The following is an 18973-nucleotide window of genomic DNA, read 5'->3' as shown; positions in this document are numbered from 1 at the left end:
GTATATGTATATTACTACAGGTAGTAACAGCATGTGCCATCCTCCACAACATTTGCCTCAGTGCTGGTGACATTGTGGCTCCTGAGGATGAACCTGAGGAAGATGGAGCAGAGGATGATGAGGGGGAGGCTGGATTGGAGGCAGTCAGTGGTGCTCTGTGGTGGGACCAGCTGTCTGCCGAGGTGTCTGCCCTGGAGGAGGTACCACCAGACCATGACTACTGTTAACAGGCAAGTAAACATTTATCTAAGCATCTTTTTTAATACCACTTTTTCAAACTGTTGTCTGCTACAGAGTCACAAGTATTATACTAGTAGTGAATCCACTTTCTCTGGTTTGCATATTTCTGAAAAACCTCTTAGTGGTGTGGCAGCCGTCAATTGAGTCAGCCCTGCAAACCCGTGGATGGACGATGCAGTGGACAGAGGGAGGAAGCATCCTAAAACTCTTTGCAGACCACCCTGTGCGATTCTCCACTTTCTGACCAGAAAAGACAAACCACGGGTCACAGTCGCAGCACCCCATCCATGTCTGATCTTCTTTCGGCAAATCCAGCAACACTGCCAGAGATTTTCTGTTTGTGTGATCTTTCAAAGTATATTTGAAAGAAGAAAAAAAAAAACGGTCCAGGAACAGGTCACTTTGGTTAATCCTGTGTGAAAATTTGTAAATATTTGTATATATTTTTCCTTCTCTGACTAAAATTCATGTTTTAGAAATATTCTTGTTTTATTATTATTTACCTTTGAAGAGTTTTAAATTGACATTTAAAGTTTATGTTCATACATGTTAAAAACAACCAAATAAAATGAGTTCAGTGAAATCTGTTTTCATCAATTTATTCATAATGAAAAACTTAAAATAACACATAGAAAAAGGTAAGAAATGTATTAAAAAAAAGAATATCTGAAGGCACAACCAATTTGGGAACTAATTTTCATTAATCAAAAACTTTTAGTATGACATAACAAATAGAACAAAGTAAGAACATATCTTAATATATTTTTAACTTATTTAGGAACTAATCTTTCTAGTATGGAAAAAAGTCTGTCCATCCTGTCCCTGCTCTCCTGTTCTCTCCTCTCCTCAGCCTCCCTTTGGTACTGCATGTCCTCTCTGATGAGCTCAAGGAGCTCATCCTGTCTTTCCCTTCTCCTCTTTCTTCCCGTTGCTGCTGGCTGACCTCCTTCCTCATCTGTCTCCTTCTCCATCTCGCTTTGGTCACCCACTGCTGTACTTGGCCCTGGAGTGTCCTCAGGGAGAGAGGAAATAAGGACAGGGGGCCTAATGGAAGGCCTCTTTTTGTGCCGCCATCGTTACGTGAATGAAGTTCTGTGCAATGAATTCTGGGCTGGCAAGCTATCGAGCTGGTGGGTGACAGACGTCACCGAAAACATCGAAGCACTTTTGCAAATATGCAATATCTTGACAAACAAAGCAGATATTTGAAGTTTACACACCCACATTCTCGCCTGAAAATATGTTAAAAGTTTATTTTGTGACCCAGAAAGATTAATAAGAGTAATTTTAAAACTTAGTAGCGGCCGCCATTAGCCAGAAACTGGAGCTTGGCTGGGCCGCGCTATGAATTCTGGGATATGGTGGGCCACGAAGGACACACCCGACCCATCCTTCAAATTCGGGGTAAAGGAGGACGCATTTGTCGGCTGCATTCGGAGGAGTCTACGAATTTGGACAGCCTTCGGCGCGTCGCTGTGACGTAATCGGTCTACAAATGCGGCCTCAGGAGGATGCAGCCCATGAATTTGGACACGACCAGAGAAACACAGGGCTTAAATACACAGAGGGAGCAATCAGGGAATGGGTAACAGGAGGGAAACACAGCTGGGGCAAATCAGGCCTAACAAGACAAGGGGAAGCGAAACCAGATACATTAACCTCAGACAAGGACCTTCAAAATAAGACAGGAAACGTGACACAGACTGAACTAAAGACACAGACTCACACGCACTGCAACAGAGGGAACAGAGACGTGGGACCAGGGCAGACACTGACTGGACACGGGGATATAGGAACTAAGGATACACAGAGACGCGAACTAGACAAGGGGATACAGCTGACAGGGGAGACAGAGCAACTAGAGAAGACAGAGACATAAACCATAAGACAGAACTCAAAGAAACCAAAGACTAGAAACTATAAATAATAAACTCAAAAACCCTGGGTCAACAACCCAGGCATCCTAACAAACACAGCACCACTAAGAGTAAATCCTCAGATTGTGATTGAGTGTGACCATTAAAATAGTGTAGCTGCTGCTCTTTATCACTTGAAGATGAATTTCAGAAATATGATTATTCATTTCGGTGGTGTCCCCGAAAGACCCTTCATCACTGTAATTAAAATATGTTTAAAATAAGAAAAAATGTTTTGTTGTTTCTCAAAATGACAAGCTTTATTTAGTAAGTATATTTAGATTTCTTGTATTTTCTGTGCAGAAGCCACTGTATTTAAGTTTAAACAACTTCTTATGCAAGTTTTGCCTTGGGCAAAGAACTGGTTTTGCCCAGTATTCCCAATATTGAGGATCTACTTTGTTTACTTGCCATTTGTAAGATAGAGAGAAAATACATTGTTCGCTGCAGATTTACCTACAAGGTTGTGGTCCCGATTGCTAACTTCATGTAGCATATATAGCATATATCCTGGAACTGTCACGGCTCAACGGCACGAGGGAACAGGGATGGACACAGGCGCAGAAACCAAGCGAGGTGACAGAAAACAAATGATTTATTTCCGCCCACAGGTAAACAAAGGTGAAACACAAAGCGACGCCACCACACTAGTGGCGCGTAGGATTCGTCGGTGATAATGAGGGCGACCTAGACACCTCTAGGAGACGGCTGAACAGCGGGGACAGCGGGGAGGTAGAAACAGGACTAGGTAGGGGCCGGGGGCATTGGTTTCAGATGGAGGGGACAGGTGGAGCGGAAAACCCGGAAGCGGTCGAGGCGTGGGGAGGCAGGCAGGTGAGCGGTGGGCCGGCAGGCCACGTTGTGTAAGCAGCTGGCGGCCCAGGTCCAGGAGGACGGGAGTGAAGGGAACAAGATCTCCACTCCGGGTGCTATCGCTGAGGACAAGAAAAGACAGGTCAGTCATCACACGGCGTTAAGACAAGGTTTAGGATGCTCCACTGAACTAACATGGGAATAGCAGATACTCAGGCGATGAGTGGTTGAGAGCGCAGGTCTGATATACCGCTGGCACGATTGCTCACAGGTGGTCAGCCAGGGAGGGGCAACCGGACTCCGCCTAAAGGAGGAGGAGCCGCTGTCTGAGACCTGCAGGTGCCCAACCAGACCATGACAGGAACATACTAATAATGTATCTATGATGTCTTACCTCCAACAGTGTCCAAGATTGTGGCGACCGTGGCTCAGGGGGTTGGGAATCGCATCTGTAACCGGAAGTTTGCCGGTTCGATCCCCGGGCTCTCTGTCCTGGTCGTTGTGTCCTTGGGCAAGACACTTTACCCTACTTGCCTACTGGTGTTGGCCAGAGGGGCCGATGGCGCGATATGGCAGCCTCGCTTCTGTCAGTCTGCCCCAGGGCAGCTGTGGCTACAGCTGTAGCTGTCTCCACCAGTGTGTGAATGTGAGAGTGAATGAATAGTGGTATTGTAAAGCTCTTTGGGTGCCTTGAAAAGCGCTATATAAATCCAATCCATTATTATTAAGATTGTGTTGTTTCAATGCTTCAAATCACAGCGTAGTCGGCATTGGGGTCTTTTATTTTGGAAACTTACTGGCTTGTCTATTTCTCTGGCTTACTTACTTCCCTCGTAACCTGCATTTGTAAAAGTCAGTTTTCTCTGGGGTGGAGTCCGGTGGGCTGCCCCGGACTCAACGGGGCTGGGCGATGCTGCTGCTGCGGGCCCCGGTCCGGATGGGCCTGGGCCCCCTTGCCCTGGTGGGTTCCAGAGTGTGGGGGTGCCTACTACTGGGGTCAGCAGGGGAGCTGGCCCCAGGGAGGGGCCGCTTGCCCCTCCCTTTCTTCCCTCCCCATCCTCAGCTGCCTCCCTATTCCCGCTCTACCACACCCACCCACCCAGACACGCGGGGCTTGGGGTGCAGGTATGTCACCAGGGTGCAGGGAGGCACTCCCCCTCTGTCCCCTTCTGGCCGCCTGTGCCTCAATTTTATTCTGCAACCTAGACTAGAGATGGCACGATACCACTTTTTTATGTCCGATACCGATACCGATATCATAAATTTGGATATCTGCGATACCGATATGAATCCGATATAGTGTTTTTTAATCAACAAAACTGTTTTTTTTTAAATATCTTGCTGCATTTTGTATAAGTTCATACTCAAGTTTAAAACAACAACTACACTAAAGCTATTCTGTTATACCTATATGCAAAAAAAAAAATAATTTCATAGTTCAGCAATACTGATCAATCTAATAAACTTAAACCTACACCATCCTCCCTATTCTGGTATTTTAAAGAGTACTTAGCATACATATTAAGTAACCTAACTAATAGGGTTCCAACTCCCAGCAAGAACAAAAATAAATAAAAAATAGGGAACCACCCCTCACACTCCACCTCATGATGCTTAATCAACGTAATCAACCTTAATTTGATGCAGTGTGAAAAAAAAAATGCACAGAAATCAATTATTTTTCAAGAAATATTAAATAGATTCAACATCTTTCTTCAACAAAATTGCAGACTGCACAGATGGTACCTTCTCAAAGGAAAAAGTACTATAGCTTACTAGGGTATATATATTAGACTTAATAGTCACTATGTACAGTAATTGACTTCTATTCATTTTACATCAAATTAAAACTTTGGGTGTAAGATTCGGATAATTATTTATTAAAAGCTAGACATTTTAAATGAGAATAAGAAAGAAAAGTATGTCTTTGTGCCCCCTTTTCCCTGTTAATGCCCTATCGGCCCCCCTGGCTAAACTTTGCTAGATCCGCCCCTGCACAGTTACCAGCCGTCAGCTACGTAGAAAAGATCCTCGAGTAGAAAGTAATAATAAATAAATTCTAACAACAGCTGATCAAGCTTAAACGTGCTGCTGTTGTTCAGCCGCTGGTTTCCTCTTTCTGGTGCAAAGTGGGCCAAAAACAAACCAGAGACACGGTGTTACGTCCCTCTGCAGCTTTTAATCGTCTCAGTGTTTTCAGCTGGTGCTAATTGGCCACACCTAGTCAGGTGTGGATAAAAGCATACCTGAGGCAAGCTTTCGGCAGTGCACTAGTCTTTGCCTTGGTGGCACCAGCCATTTTAGCCAACCTGGTTTTCCATTTTAGGATGAAACCTCTTCTCACCCACACTCTGTTATTCATCTCCTTTTTTTATGTTGCGGCTTTTGAGCCGGGTCGTAACATAAGGGCTGGTGCCACCAAGGCAAAGACTAGTGCACTGCCGAAAGCTTGCCTCAGGTATGCTTTTATCCACACCTGACTAGGTGTGGCCAATTAGCACCAGCTGAAAACACTGAGACGATTAAAAGCTGCAGAGGGACGTAACACACGGACTCGCGACAGAAAAGCCGATCAGCTGATCATTAAGCAGTTTCATGATTGAAGTAGCAGCAGGAGAGGCAGTCGCTTGTTAAGCTTAACGCAGGAATGCTTTACAAACATTCAGAGATGGACTTACACACTTGCTTTACTTCTCTCGGGGATAACTTTGTCGGAGATGAAATGCCGGGTTGCTAGCGAAGCTCCACATGCTATCCAAACCACCGAGAGGTCCCGCATACCACAGCCGCTCTATCACGTGATGCATACTGCTCCGACGTGCTAACGTTCTGAGGTGAGTTACGGCGTGTTGCAAGTTTTGTGAGGTGCTTTCGTGATATTTAATGGATCGGATTACTTTTTTTTTTATTTTTCTCCGATATCCGATCCAGTAATTTAGGTCAGTATCGGACCGATACCGATACGTAATATCGGATCGGTCCATCTCTAACCTAGACATCCACATTACTCACACTCTCACATAACACATACATATAGGGCCTTGGGGGTGGGCACGTTTTACAGCATCCAGAGGATGGTCGGTGTATTCCAACCCACCTCTGGCTCTGGTGCCCTACCCTCAATTTTAAATGCATATAGACACTAAGGGTTTTCGGGAGAAGCCGTGCTGCGCTCTGAAAGGAAGCAGGAACCATGCTCTCCTGTGTTTTAAATGCACTTTAGAACAGCACACAGCAACATTACATATGAGCGGGCGTAGGGAGGTTTGGAGTCTTCACTCACCCCCGGTTCTGTTAGCCCTCAGGGCTGGGGGGCTGGGAGGAGGTGCTGGCCGTCAGATTGGGGTCTGGGATGCGGGGCCTCCCTGCTACTGCAGATAAGGAGGTGGTCCGCTTGCCTCCACCCCAGAGAGAAGGGTAACATCTCCTGGGTCTAGGTGCGGCTTGCCCCTCTGGGGGCAGGGGTACCTGGACCTGGGATATAGAGTATGTTTGGGGAGTGTGACTTTCTGTGCAGCGTCTATTTGTGTCTGTCTACACGTTGGGTGAGTGCCGAGTATTTGGTTGTGTATATGGGGGTGGGAATGCACGTTTGTGTCCGCGTGCACCTGAAGCTCGGTCCTCTCAGGCACAGCTGGCTGCCGGCAGAGCCCGCGGGCACGCCACTGCAACCCCCTCTGGCCTCTGCTCCGTAGCTGCTGGGTGACCTCTCGTTTGGGGCTCTACTCAGCTCTTCCCAGGAGGGCACGGTTCCTCCCCTTTTGGTGGTCCTCCTCGGGTCCTCGTACTCTGGAGCCTCTGGATGTCTGGGGCCATCTCCTCCATACCTGCTTCATACCCTGGGGGACGGGGCTGTGGCTCCCCACACTCCCTAGCAGATCGTTACATGGAGAAACCTTTGGAATACAAGCATGCTGATCCACACAGATGTACACACAGGTGTTCACAGACGCGGACTACAGCTTTCTTGGCTGCTGCCTCAAAGCACATTGTGCGCTGTCTATCTTGTGTGCTGCACAATATCATTTAATATTTAGTATCTACTGTTATGTACTGCTAGCTAGTTTATTGTGATGGTGCTGTATTTATTATGTTGCTCTTTTTTTTGTTGTTGTTGGCTTTCTCTCCTGTTTTTTTTCTCCATACAGGTGATCCAGGTGTTTTGTTTGTTTTTCTTTCTTTCTTCCCCCCTTTCTCACCGTCTCTTCTCCCCTCTGTTTTTCTTTCTCTCCCTCTCTTTCTTTCATTCTTTCTCCCTGTCCTATCCCCCAGTCATGTCTGTCCCGTTTGTAGCAACGGAAAATAAAATAAATACATAATTATAATAAAGGTCAATCAAATGGACCAATATGGTAAGGCCATGATGATCCACTTGGCAAAATAAATCCGCTTGGCATCTTTCTTGGCCTTAAGACAACAATTCTGATGGCTAAAGATCCAAAAGAAAAAAAAAAGTCAGTTTACAGTCAGATGTTAGTTTCTCAGTCAGATCCAGCACTCATTCATCAACCAATAACACAATCATGACCAATGGGTGATGTGATAATGGCTCCGTCCATCTTCTGTATGATTTCTTCACAGACTTCAAGAGAAAAGGTTTTTCTCTGTGGAAAAAAGTTTTTGCTTTTCCGTCTCCTGAAAAAGTTTGATTTGCCAGCTGGCTCAGTTGGTAATGATTTATTGATATGATTGGTTGGTATGGTGATAGACAGATTGGTAACCTGAAAAGATTTCTTTTTTTAAAGTTCCGTAACTTTTCCGAATTATTTTCAAGGACGATCTCCCAGATGGTTTTATGTAACAAACCATCTGGCCTGAAACGTAACTACTCTCTCCTGTGCCCACTTAGAACAGACAAAAATTTGCAAAAGTCATATGAGTAAAAACACTACAGCAAGAAACCCCTGCCTTACTGATCCTACTTCTTCAGCCAGATGTATAAACTCCAGAATTTCTCAGTAAGTCAGATATGACAAGGAATACTATTTATAGCCAATGGTTGTACACTTAGATTTACTTCTATTTTTCAAGGTAGCTCTCAAAGAATCCAAGCAGCAAGAAGGATTCTGCTGAGAGAGCTCCTCTCTCTAATACATGAAAGCAAGGGGTGTAAGAACAGACTGTGATCACACCAGCAAACATTCTTGAACACAGAGCTTATCAATAACATATCCACAAACTCAGCCAGATAAACAGGATCCTCAGCTAACAGGTAAAGGCTAACAGTGCACCAAGTACAAATCTATGAACATAATTGGATGTTTCGATTCTGTTATTCAAGCAACAGGATGATACAGAAAACAAATCAGTGAGAGCACATTTAAGCTGATGTGCTCATGACTTCTGTGTGTTGCCTCTATCTGCTGTATTTTAATTACCCTTTTCGAACAGGGCAATTTCTTGCTCCCCTGAAAAGGTTTAGCAGTCTTAGCCAATGTTTTTTTTTAATATTACAACCTGAATTCCAAAAAAGACGCATCACCATGTAAATAAAGTTCTTGTGAACTTGTGAATATCCCTTGAACGTCTTGAGAGGTACATCTTTGTCCAAACATCCACTTGAACTCAAGTGTGACCCAACCCAAATATGATAGTCAAAGGTCTCTGTGTCCTCATAGAAACACATTTTTGGTCATAACACAAGAATCCATATAAATATTTTACTTTGACTCAAAATTTTATGCTTTTAATGAGATTTTATACATAAAAGGTCAAAGGTCAACTTGCCACTGGTTTGTGAAAGCTATTGTGAAAAGGTTATTCTAGTTTGAAGTTGTTTAAAGGTACATAGTGTAAAAACTCTCAGTAAATTGCAATTAACTTAATGCATTTCTTTACTCCTCCCAGTTAAAGTTTATAATCCTACAGTGGACAAACGACTCTGACAATTAGTCTGCTTTTTAACTCATCTGTCAGTATGTGTCAGTGTGTATTTACTCTGGAGAAGGCTGTAAAACTTTCTGAAAGGTGTCTGATATGAGCTGATGAGTCAGTGAAGCTCACTTCTGTCTGATGACAGTGATACTGAAGTGAGTTGTTGAGAAAAAGTTGAATTTTTGCTCCTGCTGGTTTTGCTGCTGTTAGCCTCTGTTAGCTGCTATTAGCCAGCGCTAGTAAAACTTTCTATGAAGGAGCTGTAAGATTGTTGAACTCGTACACTTAGTGAATAAAATTTCATATGACGTGAGAATGTAATTAAACTTTTTACCACAGAAAAAGTGAGATTTTTAGGACACTCAAGCCTGATATTAGCTGGCATAATGTTAGCTTATAACCAGCTGTTGTTGTTGTTTAGCTGGCTCGTTGATAGCGGCACAGATACAGAAGGGTTGCATGTGTAATCTGCTGACATCAAGAATATTGGGGGTAAATAAGTATATTTATGCATGGTTTTGTGCATTAGAGCCCTGACTTCACCATAGAAGATGAGGCTTGAGGTGAGCAGAAAGAACATCCTGGAAATGAGGGAGCAGAGAGTAGTGGCGGAGGAGGAAGACCTTGAGAAAAGAGATGATGAAAATATACAGGTATAAATGTTAAATGGGCATATATAGATCTGCAAACTGGCACCTGGTCCTATCTGTTATGTGAATGCATCAAAAGTTGATACAAAAATATGCTTTATTTATGATCTAGTGACACCCAGCTCTATCTCTCTACCAAACCTAACTCTACTCTTCCTCCACCCTCCCTCATCCTCTGTCTAGCTGAACTTAATTCTTGGTTCTCCTCCAACTTTCTTAAACTCAACAGCAATAAATCGGAACTTCTTCTGGTTGGCACTAAACGACTGCTATCCAGAATTAACAATTTCTCTCTCACCATCAATAACTCGCTGGTCCCTATCTCTCCCTCTGTGAAAAGCTTGAGTGTCATTCTTGTAGTGTTCTGTTGCAGAGTGTAGCAACTCCGATCAAACACCAAGCTAAACCTCTGTCAATGAATACACGAGTCCGAGTAGAGTTGACCTTTTACTCAGAATCTTCATTTGACAAGCGGTGAAAACTGTAGTTGAAAAGAAATACAGAATAGAAAAAATGATCGTTTACATAAATATTGCATCACGAAATAACTCAAAATGTGACCTTACACCTTCATGTTAGCTTTAGCAACAGCAATGATCATCAAAACTGCCTTTTTTAACATGTACAAATCAACCTCCATGAATCACAAACAAAATATAATTTTTAACAAATACCGCTATTTATGCCTTTTTAACACCTTCATCATGAAATATATACACTTACGGCGTTGCCTGAACAATGTTCCCAAGTGGATGGCTGTGGATAAGTCTCAGAGCAAGACCGCATGTCACTCTCCCTCTTAGAGATCCAGGAAGAGGAATTAAACAGGAAATGAAGCAATACAGGTAGCCCACCAGGAAGTGAGGTTATTAGCAAGTTCACCTTCAAAATTAAAGCTTCTTAACATTTTTAACTCTTTTTACTGTTCTTTCTAACTTAAATACATACAAAAGAATTACTTTAAGCAAACATTAAAGATAAATGAAATAAATGCCTTTGAGGCATCACACTCCCCGCCTGGCCTGTGTGAGGCCACTATGAACTTGAATGAGTCCAAACAACAGTCCTTAAATCAGTCCTTAGGCAGAAGAAGAACTACTTCTGCAACTGGCCTAAGGAAGGTTCTTGTGTCACCTTGGTCGGTCGTTTTTACTTCAACCTTTCTCACATGTCCATCCTTCCCAGGAAAGGTTGCTGTGACTATGGCCATGGGCCAGTAGTTACGGATGGTCTGCTTGTCCCTGAGGAGGACCAGATCCCCAACTTGAAGGTTTCTGCGTGTCACTGTCCATTTTTGTCTTTGTTGTAAGGATGGTAAGTATTCTTTGCTCCAACGGGCCCAAAACTGGTTTGCGAGCGCTTGAACTTGCCTCCATTGTTTTGTGAAGAGGTCCTTGTCTGTGAAATCTCCTGGAGGAGGTGGAACTCCTGATTTCTGTGTGAGGAGCATGGCTGGTGAAAGAATGAAAGGTTGGTTTGGGTCTGTAGACACAGGTAGGAGTGGACGTGCATTGATGATAGCTGTAATTTCTGCCATTAGTGTTGACAGCACTTCATGGGTCAGGCGGCTCTTTTGCTGCAAGAGCATTGAATCAAGGATTCTCCTGGCAACACCAATCATCCGTTCCCATGAGCCTCCCATGTGGGAAGCATGTGGAGGTCTGAAGTTCCAGCTACATCCTTGCCTGCTGAGGTACCCCTGTACAGTATTACCCATCTCCAACTCCTTGCTAGCTCCAATGAAGTTGGTCCCACAATCAGACTGAAGTTCCTTTGCAGGGCCTCTGAGAGCGAAGAACCGCCTGAGAGCATTTATACAGCTAGATGTGTCCATAGACTCAATGTGGACGGTACCCCTGTACAGTATTACCCATCTCCAACTCCTTGCTAGCTCCAATGAAGTTGGTCCCACAATCAGACTGAAGTTCCTTTGCAGGGCCTCTGAGAGCGAAGAACCGCCTGAGAGCATTTATACAGCTAGATGTGTCCATAGACTCAATGTGGACGGCCCTTGAACTCAAACAACTAAACATCATGGCCCACCGTTTGCTCTCTGCCTGTCCTCCTCTAGTGCGTCTGGCTACAACAGACCAAGGTCCAAAGACGTCAAGCCCCACGTATGTGAAGGGAGGGCAAACCTTGAGACGTTCCGGCGGTAAGTCAGCCATACGTTGTTCTTCCGGTCTCCCACGCAGCTTCCGGCAGATTACGCATTTGTGTAGGACTGAATTGATTAGTCGCTTACCACCCAAAATCCACAGTCCAGCTGCCCTTACTGCACCTTCTGTGAGATGTCGACCCTGATGTCTCACCTGCTCATGGTGATGTTGTACAAGCAGTAAGGAAACGTAGCTGTCCTTGGGTAGGATTACTGGGTTCTTTTCTTCACACGTTAGTTGAGAATGTTTCAGTCTGCCTCCAACGCAGATGAGACTACTCTCCAAAGTTGGACTGAGTTTATGCAACGGGCTGTTTGTGGGCACCACTTTGTTTGCTTGGAGGGCCGACAGTTCCTTGGCTAAGGCTGGCCTTTGTGCTACTTGCAGAATGACATGTTTCGCTTGAGCTATTTCACCCACAGTACGAGGTAAGCGGCATGTGTGCCATCCTGTACACCTGCTGTTTTGGTTTGAATGTTTGTGAGATCTTGCCACATGGATAAGGAAAGCCACAGCTCGCCGTAGAGAGGTAAAGGTGGAGAAACGGCGAAAGCGATCAGGGGTAAGTACAGGTTCCTTCAGATGAGTAGTGTAGGTGCGTACCTGCAGTCGAATCTCTGAGTCATTTCCCGGGTCGATGAGCTCAAACGTCTCACTGGTTTGTGTTGTTTCTGCAGATAACTGATGCAGGAATGAAGGTCCGGTGAACCAAGAACTCTGGGTCAGATGGGATGCAGGCAGAGATCTGGATGCATGGTCCGCAGGGTTTTCTTCCGTGCACACATAATGCCATTGTTCTGGTCTGGTAGAATGTCGGATACGTTGGACTCTGTTATGGACATATGTGTAGAAGCGTTTTGTCGTATTACAAATGTACCCGAGTACCACCTGACAGCATCCAATTTCAGATCCAGCTCCTCCCGGATGAGATCCGCCATTTCTACTGCAAGGACAGCAGCGCAGAGTTCGAGCCTCGGGATTGTTGGTTCAGACTGGGGTGCTAATTTGGCTTTGCCCATAACAAATCCTACTTCCACTTTTCCATCCTCCTGGATGGCTCTCAAGTAAGCGATAGCCCCAATGGCCATAGTTGAGGCATCTGAGAATACAAACAACTCTGTGCGCACAGCTTTGGTGAGCGAGGTTGATGTGTATGCACGTGGCACATGAAGCTCCTTTAGGACTTGAAGAGAATCTCTCCAAGTTTCCCATTTCTTCAGCTTGTCTTCTGGGAGAGGTGCATCCCAGTCAGTCAGTTCCGAACTAAGTTCCCTAAGAAGAGCTCGTCCCTGGATTGTGACAGGTGCCAGCATACCCATCGGATCAAAAACACTATTGACGGTGGAGAGGACTCCACGTCGAGTGAAAGGTTTGATAATAGTTGATGCAGAGAATGTAAATGTGTCTTTTCTGATCTCCCAAAGCAAACCCAGGCTGCGCTGCATGGGTGCTGTCTCCCCACTCAAATCCAGATCCTTGATGAGCGGGACACAATCTTCTGGCGGGAAAGCTCCAGTGACTGCTGGACTGTTCGACACAAACTTGTGCAAGCGGAGGTTTGATTCAGCAAGTGAAGCCTGAGTCTGTTGGAGAAGGTTGATTGCTTCTGCTTCAGATGGGAGAGACACCAAGCCATCATCCACGTAAAAGTGCCTTTCCACAAATTTCATTGTGTCGGCACTGTACTTCTGGGCACCTTCAGCAATGGCTCTTCGCAGACCATAGATGGCCACAGCCGGAGATGGTGAGTTGCCAAAGACATGAACCCTCATGCGGTAGTCGATAACTGCCTTGGTGAGGTCGTTGTCCTCATACCACAAAAACCGGAGGTAGTTGCGGTGCCTTTCATGAACCAAAAAGCAGTGAAACATTTGTTGGATGTCGGCGAGGATAGCTACTCTCTCCCTTCGAAAGCGTAGAAGGACGCCCAAGAGAGAATTGTTGAGGTCGGGACCAGTCAGAAGCACGTCATTGAGGGAGACCCCGCAGTACTGAGCGCTGGAATCGAAAACCACCCTGATTTGGTTGGGCTTTTGTGGGTGGTATACCCCGAATGATGGAAGAAACCAGCACTCTTCATCTTCCCTCAAGGGTGATGCCACCTCTGAGTGACCGTTGGCAATGATCTTCTCCATGAATGCCACATATTGCTTCTGCATCTCAGGTTTCTTCCTGAATTGGCGTTGCAAGGATTCAAACCTCTTAACCGCATGCTCTTTATTATTTGGCAAACGTTGCCGTGGCTCCTTGAACGGCAATGGAGCAACTCAACTACCAGTGTCATCTCTGTGGACATTTGTATCCATGATCTCTAGGAAGAGGATGTCTTCTATTGATGGAGCAGGTTTGTTATCATGTTCAGATTGGTTAAACACTGTGTGTCCTAGCATCCTCTCTGGCATTTTGTTAGACTTGCTGAAGCTTGGCTGCATTTCTTTGACATGCATGAAACTTGCACAGGGCTGAAATATGGAATGGCGACCGCTGTCTACCACATGGGTCTTGAATGTGTCCACCGTTGGCTTATGCACATTACCTAGGCACACCTCCCCTATCACCACCCAGCCTAGATCGAGACGTTGTGCAAAGGGAGCGTTGTGTGGCCCGTTAACTTGCTGCCTGACCTTGTGTGCTCTAAGCACGTCTCTCCCGAGCAGCAGGAGTATCTCTGCTTCTGGGTCTAGATCGGGGATGTGTTTGGCTATATGGTGGAGATGAGGATGATGCAAAACAGCACCTGGTGTTGGGATTTCAGCTCGATTGTTAGGGATTTCAGGGCACTCAAGGAGTGGTGGAAGAGGTATGAGCACGTTGCCGTTCAACGACTCTATCTGGAATCCTTCTGCCTTTCTGCCATACGTTTCGATGACACCGGAGCATGTTCTGAGATGGTATAAGAGTGGTTCGTTCTCCACACCAAACAGCTCAAAGAACTCTGGCCTGGCTAATGAGCGATTGCTCTGGTCGTCCAGAATTACATAAGCTTTAATGGCTTTGTGTTTTGAATGTTTGGGGTAGACCTTTGCAAGGCAGATCTTAGAGCAAGAACGACCCCACTGGCCGGGGCCACAAACCTCTGTGCAGCTGGTTCTAACATCAGTTACATTAGAGTCATCTTCTCCCTCCCCGCCGTTCTCTTGTGGTGGTGGAGGAGCCTTGGTGAGTTGAGGTTGTGGGCCAGGGTGCATGGCTGCATCATGATAGATGCTTTCACACTCTAAGCATTTCACGGAAGATTTGCAGTCTTTGGCAACATGTGAAGTTGAAGAACAACACTTGAAGCATATTCCTTTCTGTTTTAGAAAGGCCTTCCTGTCATCGATGGGCTTGTTTCTGAATGTCCTGCATTTTTTAAGTGAGTGAGGTTTATTGTGCAATGGGCAGTTCTTGTTAGGGTCGTCGTTGATTGTAGAGACATCTGTTTTGTGAACCGCGATAGACTTGTTGGTGTTAAAGCTCTTCATAGGTAATCTTTCTGGTTTTGTGGGGTTTGCGCCGTTGCTTTGACGAATAAAGCTGGGGTCATTTCGCTTCTTTGCCTCATGACAGACAAAGTTACAAAAGTAACTAAAGGGAGGGAAGCAGCCCTTATTCTCTTCTTTGTACCACGACCCAGATGACACCCACTTCTCCTGGAGCCCATATGGGAGCTTGTCTACTATGGGTCCAATACCTCTGGAAGTGTCTAGATATGACAGCCCAGTGAGGTATCCATCCTCCTTGGCGCCTTGTATCTCCATAAGCAAATCCCCAAGTTCACGTAATCTGATGTGATCTTTGGCTGCAATTTTTGGAAAACTGTCAAGTCTCTGAAACAGTGACTGCTCGATCATCTCAGGGGCACCATAGCAGTCATTCAGCCTCTCCCATGCCTTGAGCAGAGCCAAACCAGCATTATTCACATGCACTGAGCGTATGCATCTTATTTGCTGTCCAGACTCTTTTCCTAACCATTTGGTCATGAGGTCTAATTCTTGTGTTTCTGTAAGTTGAACCTCAGCCACAGCATTAGTGAATGAGGACCGCCATGCACGGAAATTCTCTGGCTTATCATCAAATTGGTACAGTCCTGACGTAACGAGATCACGTCGCGCCAAATATTGTGCCAGAGGGTCTGGTGGTTGTGACACGCTCACTGGAAGCATATGCCGGGGTGTTTGTGATTGAGCACCTATATACGTGCGAGAGTTTGTTCTTTCGACGTCGGTCTTCAATTCAGCTCTGGTCAGTTTAGACAGGTTTGTTGTGGGTGGATGCGTCCCATTATTATCCACTTCGGGCTTGGGCTTGCTATTGCTATGTTGGAATTCCGCTAAGCTTACAGGTGGATGCCATGTTCTGAAACTGTCTTGTGATTCTGCACGGTCTACAGATTTAACAGGTGGGACAGATACTGGTGCAAAGGTAGACCGATTCTGATCATTTTGAGAGCAAACATATTCACTAGTACGTTGCAATCTAAGCCTGTCTTCTGACTCAGATTTCACATTTTCTACATTTCCATGCATTTCTGCTACATCTTCTAACACCTGTGCTTCAGCGATGGCTGCGTCTGCTTCACGATTTAATGTTAGCACTTCCAGCTCTGTATCAATTCTAGCGGCTTCCAACTGATTTTGAGCTTCTCTAGTTTTCCTTTCTGCTTCTCTAGCAGCCTTTTCCAATTTTAATTTAGCCTCCTGGCTAGCATATGATGCTCGTACCTTAGCAGCTTCTGCTTTAGCTCTGGCGCGAGCCGCACTTACAGATGATGCTGATGTCACGTTGCTCCTGGTATTTGATACCGATGACTTGTTGCTTGCTGCCATCACGAACACGTAGGACCATCGAGTGCCGCCTTTTCACTGTAGTGTTCTGTTGCAGAGTGTAGCAACTCCGATCAAACACCAAGCTAAACCTCTGTCAATGAATACACGAGTCCGAGTAGAGTTGACCTTTTACTCAGAATCTTCATTTGACAAGCGGTGAAAACTGTAGTTGAAAAGAAATACAGAATAGAAAAAATGATCGTTTACATAAATATTGCATCACGAAATAACTCAAAATGTGACCTTACACCTTCGTGTTAGCTTTAGCAACAGCAATGATCATCAAAACTGCCTTTTTTAACATGTACAAATCAACCTCCATGAATCACAAACAAAATATAATTTTTAACAAATACCGCTATTTATGCCTTTTTAACACCTTCATCATGAAATATATACACTTACGGCGTTGCCTGAACAATGTTCCCAAGTGGATGGCTGTGGATAAGTCTCAGAGCAAGACCGCATGTCACTCTCCCTCTTAGAGATCCAGGAAGAGGAATTAAACAGGAAATGAAGCAATACAGGTAGCCCACCAGGAAGTGAGGTTATTAGCAAGTTCACCTTCAAAATTAAAGCTTCTTAACATTTTTAACTCTTTTTACTGTTCTTTCTAACTTAAATACATACAAAAGAATTACTTTAAGCAAACATTAAAGATAAATGAAATAAATGCCTTTGAGGCATCACAATTCTCGATAGCACATTATCCTTTAACTCACATATCAACAATATTACACGTGCAGCATATTTCCAACTCCGTAACATTAATCGCCTCCGCCCCTTCCTCACACCTCACGCCACTGCCATTCTCATCCATAATCTTGTTATCTCTAGAATTGACTACTGCAACTCATTATTATTTGGCCTTACACAAAAATCTATCAACAAGCTCCAACGTGTCCAGAACTCTGCTGCCCGTATTATTACTAGGACTTCTTCTACCCACCACATCTCCCCAATCCTGAAGCAACTTCACTGGCTCCCGGTCAAATTTCGCATCCATTTTAAAATAATTCTGTATACATTCAAGGCTATTCATTCTCTCTCTCCACCGTACCTCTCTGACTTATTACAGATGAAGCTCCCATCCCGCTGCCTCAGATCTTCATCTTCTCTTTCTCTCTCTGTTCCCTCTGCTCGTCTGATCACAATGGGAGGGAGGGCCTTTAGCTGCTCTGCCCCTCGACTTTGGAATTCCCTACCCCCGGACCTCAGAAATATTAGTTCATTCTCTCTTTTTAAGTCCACCCTCAAAACTCATCTGTTTAAAATTGCCTATTCTTAAATTTCTGTATGTTTTAACTTTTATCTTCTATTTTTATCATTGTGTATATTTCCAGTTTTTATCTGTTGTACAGTGTCCTTGGGTGCTTTGAAAGGCGCTATTTAAATAAAATGTATTATTATTATTATTACTATTACTTTGAGGTTTTGCTGATTAAAATCCTGTTATGTAAATCTCATTGTGTTTGCGTAGATCTTCAAGAAGAGCAATCTGTGAAGGTTCTCAGTCATTCAGGTCATGGTAGTCTTGAATACTTGAAATGAAGATAACTGGATGTTTTCACCTCTTATCCATGAGGTTTCTACACTTCTAAGATGAATGACAGTTCCTGATGGATAGTTCCAGGTATTTGTCCCAATACTCTGCCTCACTTTCAAGCGTTCAGTTTATCATGCTTGTCTGCACTGTCTTATTGTTGGTCAGGTAAAGCTTGACAATTGTTGAGCCAACATCTGGCAGTATTTTTGCAATGGTCAGATAAATCAGATAAGAAGGTCACCTATTTGGACTTTAGTTTGATACAGCGTGCAACATCAAATCTTCAACCATTCAGAAAGGCTCAGCCGAGACTGATGCCCCTGTGTTATGTGTAAGGATTGCTGAGGCTTACTGTGTATTACAGAGTACATGATCTGCAGCCTGGTGATGATCTGTTTTCATAAGCTGATCTCTTTTTGCAGACATGACACATACAAGATGTAGATTTTAGAATGTGTAAGAAGAAATAAAACCTCCCTTAAAATTGAGCTGCTGTGCTTCTACCGGAAAACAGAGATCTTATTCAGTGTTTTTACTGCATAGCATTTTACTCCGAGTCATTTCTGTGACTGACTTTTTCTCCAGCAGAGCTGACAACTTTTACTGTGTTCCTACTATAGAACTGATACCTTTTACCTCAGAGTAATGACATCTCCATGGGGGGCACATCTTTCTCTAATAGCTGAGTTTCTGTTGTGTAACATCCTACGGTCGTCGTCTCACAGGTGAACAAACATCTTTTATTCAGAGCAGTGTTACCGCAGTGTATCTGTCCAACTTTAATGCAACAACAGTTGCTCCAGCTGCAGGAGCTGTTTCTATCTGATTGAGTGAGAGTGCCATTGACCTTCAGCCATTTTACAGAGACTGTATTAAAAAGGCCCAGCCAGAGCCCTGATTTTATGGCCGAGCCTTCCCAAGGTCCCACTGACCTGATGGATATTACGAGGATAAATCAAACTTTCAT

General features: G+C 44.5%; 3 long non-coding RNA genes across 3 annotated transcripts; all 3 read right to left on the bottom strand.

The window, feature by feature from the left end:
* Nucleotides 1-2733: 2733 nt before the first annotated feature.
* Nucleotides 2734-5457, bottom strand: LOC145424367 (uncharacterized). Its single transcript, XR_013905422.1, has 2 exons — nt 3165-5457; nt 2734-3091 (listed from the first exon to the last, which is right to left on the bottom strand). It is a non-coding gene; the product is annotated as an uncharacterized LOC145424367 (long non-coding RNA).
* A 4470-nt stretch (nt 5458-9927) lies between these two features.
* On the bottom strand, nt 9928-10343 carry LOC113015562 (uncharacterized). Its single transcript, XR_013905604.1, has 2 exons — nt 10217-10343; nt 9928-9974 (listed from the first exon to the last, which is right to left on the bottom strand). It is a non-coding gene; the product is annotated as an uncharacterized LOC113015562 (long non-coding RNA).
* A 6233-nt stretch (nt 10344-16576) lies between these two features.
* Nucleotides 16577-16992, bottom strand: LOC113016541 (uncharacterized). The gene is made up of 2 exons (XR_013905089.1): nt 16866-16992; nt 16577-16623 (listed from the first exon to the last, which is right to left on the bottom strand). It is a non-coding gene; the product is annotated as an uncharacterized LOC113016541 (long non-coding RNA).
* Between the last annotated feature and the right edge of the window lie 1981 nt (nt 16993-18973).

The sequence above is a fragment of the Astatotilapia calliptera genome, chromosome 23, assembly GCF_964374335.1.
Source record: "Astatotilapia calliptera chromosome 23, fAstCal68.1, whole genome shotgun sequence".
Classification (NCBI taxonomy): domain Eukaryota; kingdom Metazoa; phylum Chordata; class Actinopteri; order Cichliformes; family Cichlidae; genus Astatotilapia; species Astatotilapia calliptera.
This window is presented reverse-complemented; position numbering and strand designations above follow the sequence as displayed.